At 38.2% G+C, this 10,100-nt stretch overlaps 1 protein-coding gene across 1 annotated transcript in view; it reads left to right on the top strand.

The window, feature by feature from the left end:
* The window catches only part of VWA8 (von Willebrand factor A domain containing 8), a 142,347-nt gene that overhangs the window by 37,905 nt on the left and 94,342 nt on the right, over positions 1-10,100 (top strand).

Raw genomic sequence — 10,100 nt, 5'->3', positions numbered from 1 at the left:
ATTTAATTATGTATTTTTTTGCTTCGGCCCCCAGTTTGTCTGAGGGACAGCAACCTGGCCCCGGCTCAATAAGGTTGCCTACCCCTGATTTAGGCCAGAAGCCTATGGCCAGGAAACTGTCTAACCAACTACGCTTGTTTCTCCACATTCGCTGGGGTTAGGGGCACAGGACCTCATGAATGTGGGAAAACCGTAATATAACAAAACTAATATGTTTTTACTGAAAGAACACCTGTCTAAGCAATCTCTAGGGTCCTCCAGTACAACTCTTTGTCCAACATCTGCCAGACATTGACCACAGAATTGCACTGGGTGAGATACAACTACCTAGTGGAGTGTTCTCCTAGGAATCTCTAGGTCCTTCAGTGTGACTTTGGTTAAAGTTGACCATACAGTTGTGCTGGAGGACTAGCTATTCCTAAGATAACATATTAATAAAATCTATGAATAATCAAAGCTTGCAAAAATCAAAGCCACAATGGGAGGGTGTTGTGGGAAGAGCTCTGGAAAACTTTATAGTTGAAGGAGGGAGCATACATATGTTAAATGCATACATAAATATAAGGTGCTGTCCACCCAAATGGAACCAACATACACATACAAGTCTTCCATTCCCTTAATCGTGGAATTGCTAATGAGGTAGGTGTCCATAAGTCCAATAATGCTCATTAAACTGCTCTAACCTCTGCCAGTATCTGAAAAAAATTGTGTGCACAGACAAAAAACAAACAGCATCATTATTTCCTAACCATTGAGAGTGGAAAGAAACAGCCTTGTGAAGTACACAAGGGATAAAGATGGTTGAAAGAGCACAATTCTTTCTCACTTCTTTCTTCAGCCCAGGTGGTGTTTGCAAGCAGACACTGGCGAATCCAGCCAGGAAAAATTTCCTGGAGGCTGCATTACACTACAGAATAATGCAGTTTGACACCACTAACTGCCATGGCTCAATGCAATGGAATTCTGAGATTAGTAGTTTAGTGAGATATATTTAGATTTCTCTGTCAGAGAGCCTGGTGCCACAACACACATAACATCCCAGGCTTTGACAGGAATAACTATGACAGTTAAGCAGGGTCAAACTGCATAAATTAAGCAGTGTGGCAGAAGCCTGAGAAAGGAAATTGGAATAATGGCGCTCTTTCCCATTTTCTCTCAGTTCTATGGACTTTTTCATGCCCTTTCCCAGCAGATGATGAAATGACAAGGAGGGAACATGCCCTGCAAATGTAGCTTTATGGGGAGGGAACCAAACTGAATGAGGGAGAAGAGAAAGCGAAGGTTCCTGATATTAATACTGCCTTGTACGATACAGTGTACTGTTCAGGCAGATTTTATCTTATACCAGAAGTAGTTTTGTGTCAGAAATCAAAATTTCTTGATAGTCCAGGAAAAGCTACTAACACCAGACTGAAAACGGGAACAAAAGACTTGCCTTTATAATTATAAGAGATAAACCTTAGAATTCTATATCAATGGCAACCCTTGTTTAGGAATGGTTCCTAAGCAAAGGGAGTTTGGGCTTACAGTTTGCATCTGGCAAGGAATGCAAAAGGCAACAAATGACAACCATAATGCAACCTCACTCATTAGAAATGAAGGCGAGTTAGCCCATCTGATATAGTCTTATAAAGATTATATACAAATTTTAAAATTGAAGATATTCCTAATCTCTGTGACATCCAGTCTTAATTCCATTTTTAAAAACAAAACACTGGTTGACTATCTATGCGTACACACCTCTAACAGCAGAGGAAGAGGAACTGAGGGCAGGTGGGGAGGAAGAGGTGTGGGTCCTACAGCCTCCTAAGAGATTCAAAGTATTATGTCTCCACAAGCTCTGATGCAGAAAAGTCTCTATGGGGCACGGTCTTGGTAAATATCCAAAACCTGTCTCCAGGCAACCAGGTGAGAAAGATATTTCACTAAGTCTAACAACATTTACCTCTTTAAAGCTGAATTAGGTCACCGAGTGACACAACCAGGATGATGTCCAGAAGAGTAACAACAGCATCCAATAACTTCATTTATTATTTAGATACCACCAGCATCATAAAAGGTTCAAGCCCCAAAGAGCTTAGAACCATAAAACCGCAAGGATCATCATCATCAGAAAAAACTCAGACCAACTCAGTGCCAGAGGAGACATCAAGTCAATGTCATACAATAACCATATATAAAAGAAAAACATCACAACATCTTCACCCTGGGAATAATCATTATAATCATTCTACTACCTCATTCACTGAAAATGATCTATGTATTGAGAATACCTTCCTCCTCAGAGCAAAACACAATGGAAGGCACATACAGATAAATACATGGGCAACGGAAGAGTAGCTTCCTTCTCCTCAACCCTCTCTCTACAAAAAATCAATGCAATGACAAGAAGACATTAGGCATTATAGAAGGAAATCAAGGGTAATCAGTAAAATACCCTATGGCGATGGATCAATGCTACAAAACCATACGAACAGTTTGCAAAAGCATGCATGGGACACATACAGAAATAGCAGTCTACACTTATAACCCAATGGGACGAAAGAGGGAACAGTGTGTGCTTACCCATGGGAAATTATTATTATGATTAAACCTTTATTTTATAAAGCGCTGTAAGTTTACAAACAAACAAAATTTGTAATAAAACAAACAACAGCATGAAAATAAAAGAGAACATAGGACACTGGACTAGAGTGCAATCTCCTTTTGCAAAAGGACAGTTTAATACAAACGACAACTAGGCAAAGATACAAAACTCTAAATAATATTACCATCTAGTTGTGTTAGAATTCCAAAAGAGAATTCCAATAGCACATGAAAGCCTCACAAACTTTCTCACACAATTAATTCTGTTGTCTTGTTGCAAAACAGAATATGGACAAGCAATGGGGGAAATCTGTCCCATAAGCATGCAATGTACACCAACTGTAATAAAAATTCTTTTAGCTACCAAAAAGGTAAAAAGAATCAATTCTGTTGACCAGAAGTTTAGTTTCCAAGAATGAGCAAATAGCTGGTAAGTCTGCAAATTTTGGACTGCTGGGAAATAATATTAATGGACTGATAACCTTTCACAAAAAGGAATGCAATAGGACATAACCAGATTGTATGCTTAGAGATACATGAGGAAAACTACATCACCAACATGAAGTTGAAGGCTTTTCATAGCCACAACATCCACAGTTTTGTGTGGATTTTTCGGGCTATGTGGCTAAGCTCTGGAAGAAGTTATTCCTGCGTTTCAACCTGCAATCGTGCGGTGGCATCTTCAGAGGGGGGATCGTTCTTGAAGATGACATCTCTAAAGATACAGTGGTGCCTCGGGTTACGAAAGTAATCGTTCCGCGGCCGCTTTCGTAACCCAAAAAGCATTCGTAAGCCGAATTGCCATAGGCGCGAATGGGAAAGACCGCGCTTTCCGTGCGAAAAAGCCGAAAAAAAGCACCAAAAATTTTTTCGTAACCCGAAAAAACATTCGGAACCCGAAACAATAATTCCCTATGGGAGTTTTTTTCGTATCCCGAAAATTTCGTAACCTGGGTATTTCGTATCCCGAGGTACCACTGTACCACCAACAGATGCAGGCGAAACATCAGGAATAAATTAAGTATTCAAGAACATAGCCTGAAAAACCCACAAAAATGATATATACCATCAACAATTGGCAGACAACTTAAAACTTTTCTAAGTATGGGCTGTAGAGTCCAATGTAAATGAAACAAAATGTCCTTGGACATGTCAGAGTTTATAATCCATAAACATAGTATAATGGGAGACCATTGCTGCAAATCACTGGTTGGTCAGAAACAGGGTAATTCATCCTCCCCTATTTGTGTCTAAATCTCAGAATGTGACATTATGGACAAAAATAAATATATTGTAAGCTGTCTTTTTAGAATCCTATGAATGGAATTCATGGGGGGGGGGGTCAAGAGTTGCTCAAGGGAGGCGCAAGACTTGATTTCTGATCTTATATCCTCTTCCCAATTTTTTAATGTGTAAATTTACACATGCATTGAATTAAAATATGATTTTACTTAATTAAATTCTAATTTGAATGTTATTTCCCTATACAATGTTAAGATAGGATCCCTGGTGGCGCAGTGGTTAAATGCCTGTATGCAGCCATTCAATCAAAACCACAAGGGTTGCGAGTTCAAGACCAGCAAAAGAGCCCAAGCTCGACTCAGGCAGGCATCCTTCTGAGGTCACTAAAATGAGTACCCTTACTTGCTAATTTGCTTACTTGCTGTCACCGCTATGATCTTTGGAATAGCGGTATATAAATAAAACAAATTATTGTTATTATTATTAAAATATGAATATAATGAATGTGCTAATGAAAATATACACACTAAATAAACAAAATATTCGGATTCATAAACTAGGTCGGGGGGGGGGGGTGACACCCATGTAGAGACCCAACAGGAAAACATTTGAGTACCACTGGAATAGTTCATAATTAAAACCAATCAAATGTTTTGGAATTAGAAGAATCCTATCTCTCACTCCCAAATCTTCATTTAAAAGTTTTCCTCCTAATTTTTAAACTGTATTTCTCATCAAGTTAATTTAAGCATAGGAAAACAAACCAAAGCACAGGGTTGTAGCACTGTCCTGCCAAAATTTCCCTAATGGTTAACAACATGAGGGGGAGTAAAAACATGCTCTAACACAGACAGACTCCAACATTCAACCATCTACAAAGTGGCATTAGACAAGAAGAATTCAACAGCAACCACAAATTAAAGATCAGGAAAGACAAAAAAATCACAATCAATAAACAGTCCAAATAGACCAGGATAACTAAACCCACCCTCACCAAATGTAACTGAATCCAATACTCCTCCAGGAAAATTGTGGTTGAAAGAACCCTAACATAATGTTCAAAACAAATTATTAATTTTTGAAAACCTTTAGGAGACATAGGCTCGGTACAGACAGGGCAAATAAAGCTGCTTTCGGGTCACTTTGGAGGTATGCTGTTAAATGATGCTTTAATTTGGTCGGTCTGTACGGGCCCGTAGAGAGGAAAGGAAGTACTATGAAAGGCATTTTTGAGTTTTATTAATTCCCCCTAAGAGTTAAATTTAAATCGTTTTTTTTTTTTTGGCTGCCATTCAGAACTAACAATCTTGCAGTAATACTGGTTCTGGCAAAGCATCTGAATGTGCTTATAGTCATAGTCATTAATCTAAAGTATAATAGTGTGCTCAAGATAACAAATATATCTCCCCCTATAATAAAATTCCCAGGGTGTATACAGCAGCATTCAGCTTAAAATACAATTGTTAAAATAGGTAAAACTGTGGGCTCGTACAGACAGGCAAAATAAAGCTGCTTGGGTCACTTTGGAGGTATGCTGTTTAAATGACACACACACTTAAAGGCCAGAAGCTGTGCCAAAAGCTGCACTCCAAGTCCTTAGAACTGGAGTGTAGTTTTGGCACGGCTTTTGGCTTCCTAGGACGCATGCATCATTTAAACAGCATACCTCCAAAGTGACCTCCAAAATGACTGGGTGATGGGGCTAACTTGAGGATGATTTGGATTGGAAACTGCAATATAGTTCAAAATGTGGCTGTCACACAGTTAATTGATACCCAGTATCAGAAGTCCAGAAGCAGTTAATGCTATGCAACCTAAAGTTATGGTACATTTCACATAAATAAGTTTAGTAATTCTATTTTGTTTTTTGACTTGAAGAAAAGAAATTGGATCAGACTTAAAGAGATGCTAAAATAGAAAGAAAATTCAAAATTCAAAACAAAACTGTCATGTGGAACAGAACATAAATTGCTATACGGCATAGAAGAACACTCCAAGGCTCAGAGGTAAAGCCCCGTTGGATATGAGTGCACTCAAATGCACTTACATCCTGTTAGTCAGCATTGTGTTGTACAGAGTAATTTACCCTGGAGTATTTTAGCAACTTTTGCAGCCATTTTGTATTTCCTTGAGTTGAATAACGAAAACAAAGAACGGCCTGGAGATATGAGTTGGCAAATATGTTCAGTTGATCTTATAGTGTAACATCACGAGGTGCTCAGACTAGTAATGCATGCCAAGTGCTGCATAGAACTATGAAAGCCAAATACAAAACAAACTCTTGAACTCCCAGACTTTTTTCTCCTCCCTTCCATCTGCATCTTGTGTCAGTCAAACATGTATTTCTAATAAAGAACCTTTAAAAAAAAAGGAGTAATATACAATGAATACTAGTTAAATGTAAACAAACAGTTTCTATCTTTATACGGATGTGATAACATTTCCAAACCAGAAGAGGGATATGCTTGTATTCAGGTGTGCTATAATAAGATATACTTTATGTACTTACTTAGTTATATCCTGCCTTTCCCCCCCACATAAGAACAAAGACAGTTTACAGTATAGAATTAAAACAAAATACATTTAAAACAATATATGACCCCAAAGGCTTAAAAAACACACTCACATTAAATTGACAATCACATAATTTAAAATAACTGGTTTAAAAAAGACCCTTCTACCTACCCAAATAAAGATACACGGCTTGTTTTAAATAAAAAGGGCTTTGCGCAGGCAAAAAGAGATCAAAGTGGAGGGCCAAGCTAGACTCTTGTGGGAGGGATATTCAGTGTGGGAACAGACCCAAGAAAACTCTTTCCAATGGCCTCAGCAATCATACCTGTGAAAGTGGTGGGACAGAACGAAAGCCTTCCTTGAAGATATAAGAATGGGGGCAGGTCCCAACAGGAGATACAGTCTTTCACATAGTTTGGAGCCAAGTCATATAGGGCTTTCTAGGTCACATTGGATTTACTCAGAAAGACAAACAGCCAGTAAGCGGTTTCAGCAAAGGAGTGGTATACTGCCTATAACCAGTCCCAGAAAGCAATTTGGTCACAGCATTTTGGGACTACTGAAGTTTTTTAAAACAGTCAAAAGCAACCCAAAATATTGTCCTACAGTAAACTGAACAGGATGTAGTCAGGGCATGTTGTTTACTGCAGCCAAATCTCCAGGAACAGGTGCAGGATCATATAACAGTGGATCCTTGTTATCTGCTGGGGTTTGGTTCCAAGGTCTTCCGTTAACAAAATCCGTGTGCTCAAGTCCCATTAAATATAATGAAATAGCAAAATGATGTCCCTTATAAAAATGGAAAATTAAGGTTTGATATTTGAAATTCATACATTTTGAATTATTTCAAACTGTGGATGCTTTGAATCTGTGTATTAAAAACTCCATGTACAAGAAGGGCTAACTGTAAAACAAAAACCACTGTGATTCATGAAAGCTTCCCGCATTCTCTTCCTTGTACAGATTGTCTATAATACTCCCCCACATCTGCAGAGAAGTACATTTTCACTTTTATGAACCTGATCCCAGTCAAAGTACAGTTATGGAATGTGTGAGAAAATCCACAGATCGTTGTGGAAACAAAAATGCACAACAGAGAATTCTTTACATGTTTGCACAAATAGGTTCTGGCATACTTGATTGACCTTCGCTCTCTAATATGATGAAGTAGTAATTTAATCTGGCAGTAAGATTCATTTCTTACTAAATTATGCCTCAGAGTTGCATCCCGGCAGTGAAATTTGTGGTTTGTTTGTTTTTAAATGAAGTTAAAATTGTGATTTATTTACTACATCTTTAGCCTGACATTCATTCACGGAACGCAAAGTCTCTTAAAACAGTGGCAGCAATACAGTGAATCCAAGGGTTTTATTTCTTCTGAGGGCCACATGGACTGCCAAAAGCCCAAAACATTCAATTTCTGGTTTTGAAAAACAGGCATTTTATGATGTTACACAACACACGGGGACCAATGTAGCCTATTTAAATAGTGAACTGCTGAGGCTGCAGACCCAGAAGAGTTATAATTCAACCTGCTTGACAAGAAAAAGGGTGGCTCAGGGACTTTGGACACAGTCGCACAACTACACTTTGATTACTGTGCCCTAAAATATTATCTTTCAATTAACCTGTGAGGCATCTTAATGCTGGGCAACAGTGAAGCAGCTCAACATTATTCAACAAGGTTCATGAAGAGCATAGATCTGAATCCATATCCCCCTGGCCTTAGGCCAATTTCTATTTAGTAAGCATTTAGGCATGCAAATACAGCTCAGTCCTATTAGCAACAATAACCTTACAATCAAAAGCTATTAAAAAAGCAGCATATTAATGTTTAAGAGCCTTTAATACGCTCTTCTTCTGCATTCACTGAATTTTCTCTGCTGAACTGTAAAGCAAGCCTGTGTTCCACAGGCAGTGAACAGGGAATTCTTGTCTCTTATCAATTATCAGAGATAAGAGCAGGGATTTCCCACACAGCAAAGGAGTGTGGTTTTGGAAGAAGCCGAGAGACCAAATCCACCTGCGAGAACCAGGATTCCTCTATTTTAGCATGATGCTGCATTCACAATCCACAGGTTTTGTTCAATTGGATCCCTATTTTGGGGTTTGTTTGAAAATAAATAGATCCTTACTGTAGTTGACTGGTACAAGTTCTGGGTTTTCTTCGGAATTTGAGTTTGTATGACACATTCCAATGGTAACAGTATCTCCGGGAAATAAAAAAAAGTAATTTGTTATTGGTTTCATCTACAAATATGCTATACTGTATAATGATTTTAAATCAAGACAGCAAGGTCATCTCATTCCATGCACACAGACATTATTCTCTGCTGCCTCCTGGCAGTAAATTATCCAAGATGACATTTTAACCAGGAACTTCCTTCTAACCTTTGTTCAGTGTTTTAGAGATGTAACAGGAACCTTTGTACAGAGTAACATTTCCCCCATAAATAAAATCCTGGCCTCTAACAGATTCAGCCTTTACTTTTTGCAAATATGACAAATGTAAATGAGTATCTCAATAAACCATGTTGCATTTACAACTCCAAAGGACAGTTGCATTTACAAGTCCAAATGACGCTGTAACATTTCTTTACAGAGCTCAGTCTCCCTAGAATTTCTGGACGTTGTTTATATATAGTACTGTATAATAGCATGCCCTTGAAGTCTTAAGTTTGTTTTCAGGGCAGACTTGCTAATAATTTTTTTAAAAAATAAATATATAAATAAACCAGGACAAATGTAGGACAAAATTTTCAAATGGAAGACACTTTTTTGAAAAAATGGAGGACACGCAAAAAAATTTGCTGATTTTAAAAATCAATTAATTAAAAATTAAAAATTAATCAAAAAATAAATTTTAAATAAAAATTTAAAAATCTTAGTTGTAGATTTTTCTTATACTGTACTGTTATATAATTTTCTTGTACACCGCTATGATCTATTTGGAATAGCGGTTTATAAATAAAACATATTATTATTATTATTATTAAAAAAAATGTTAATATAAATGCATGTTTCTGAGGCTTCTATAAACAATTGCCCCCCCAAAGTCCCCGATGGCAATCGGCGGCAGGACCAGGCTGGGGCCGGTCCCAAGGCCTTGCCGGGCCGCAGGTTGCCTACCCCTGGCCTAAATAAAGCATGACACAAAAGGAGAATAGGGTGTATGGAATTAAGTTCAGCAATTTTTAGCTGTTCCCCATTCCCTTCAGGGGTTATAGCAATGGCAGATAGGATGAAGGAAGGGATTCTCACCAGCTACTGGGGTCCAAGCATACAGCTGGAGCTGTGCCTGGCCTACTATTCTCTCCCCCAGAGACCAGAACAATGGCAATTGGGATATGGAGGGAGGACCTCTCGCCTGCTTCTAGGAGCCAGGCATGATGGAATTGTGCCTGGCTACTCTTCTCTTCCTCAGCGACCAGAACAATGGCTGTTGGAATATGAAGGGAGGACACAGGCATGATGGAGCTATGCCTGATTTCTCTTCTTAAGGACCTGTCCTTGTTCCAGGTGGTTTAATAGTTGTAGTAGTAGTAGTGCAGGATATTTATTATTTGACATTTATTATATGTTATTTCATTGATTGATTCCATTATGTTCTCAAGTTTAGAGCGAACAAATGTGTGATTTGAATTTGAATACTGTATTCATAGCATCATTTCTGTTGTACATTCTGTTGTCCTTATTGTACATTTCACGTCCCCGACTATACAGCTGACTGAAAATTAACTTTCAGATTGTAGATACAA

This window comes from Sceloporus undulatus, chromosome 3, assembly GCF_019175285.1.
Source record: "Sceloporus undulatus isolate JIND9_A2432 ecotype Alabama chromosome 3, SceUnd_v1.1, whole genome shotgun sequence".
Lineage (NCBI taxonomy): Eukaryota > Metazoa > Chordata > Lepidosauria > Squamata > Phrynosomatidae > Sceloporus > Sceloporus undulatus.
This window is presented reverse-complemented; position numbering and strand designations above follow the sequence as displayed.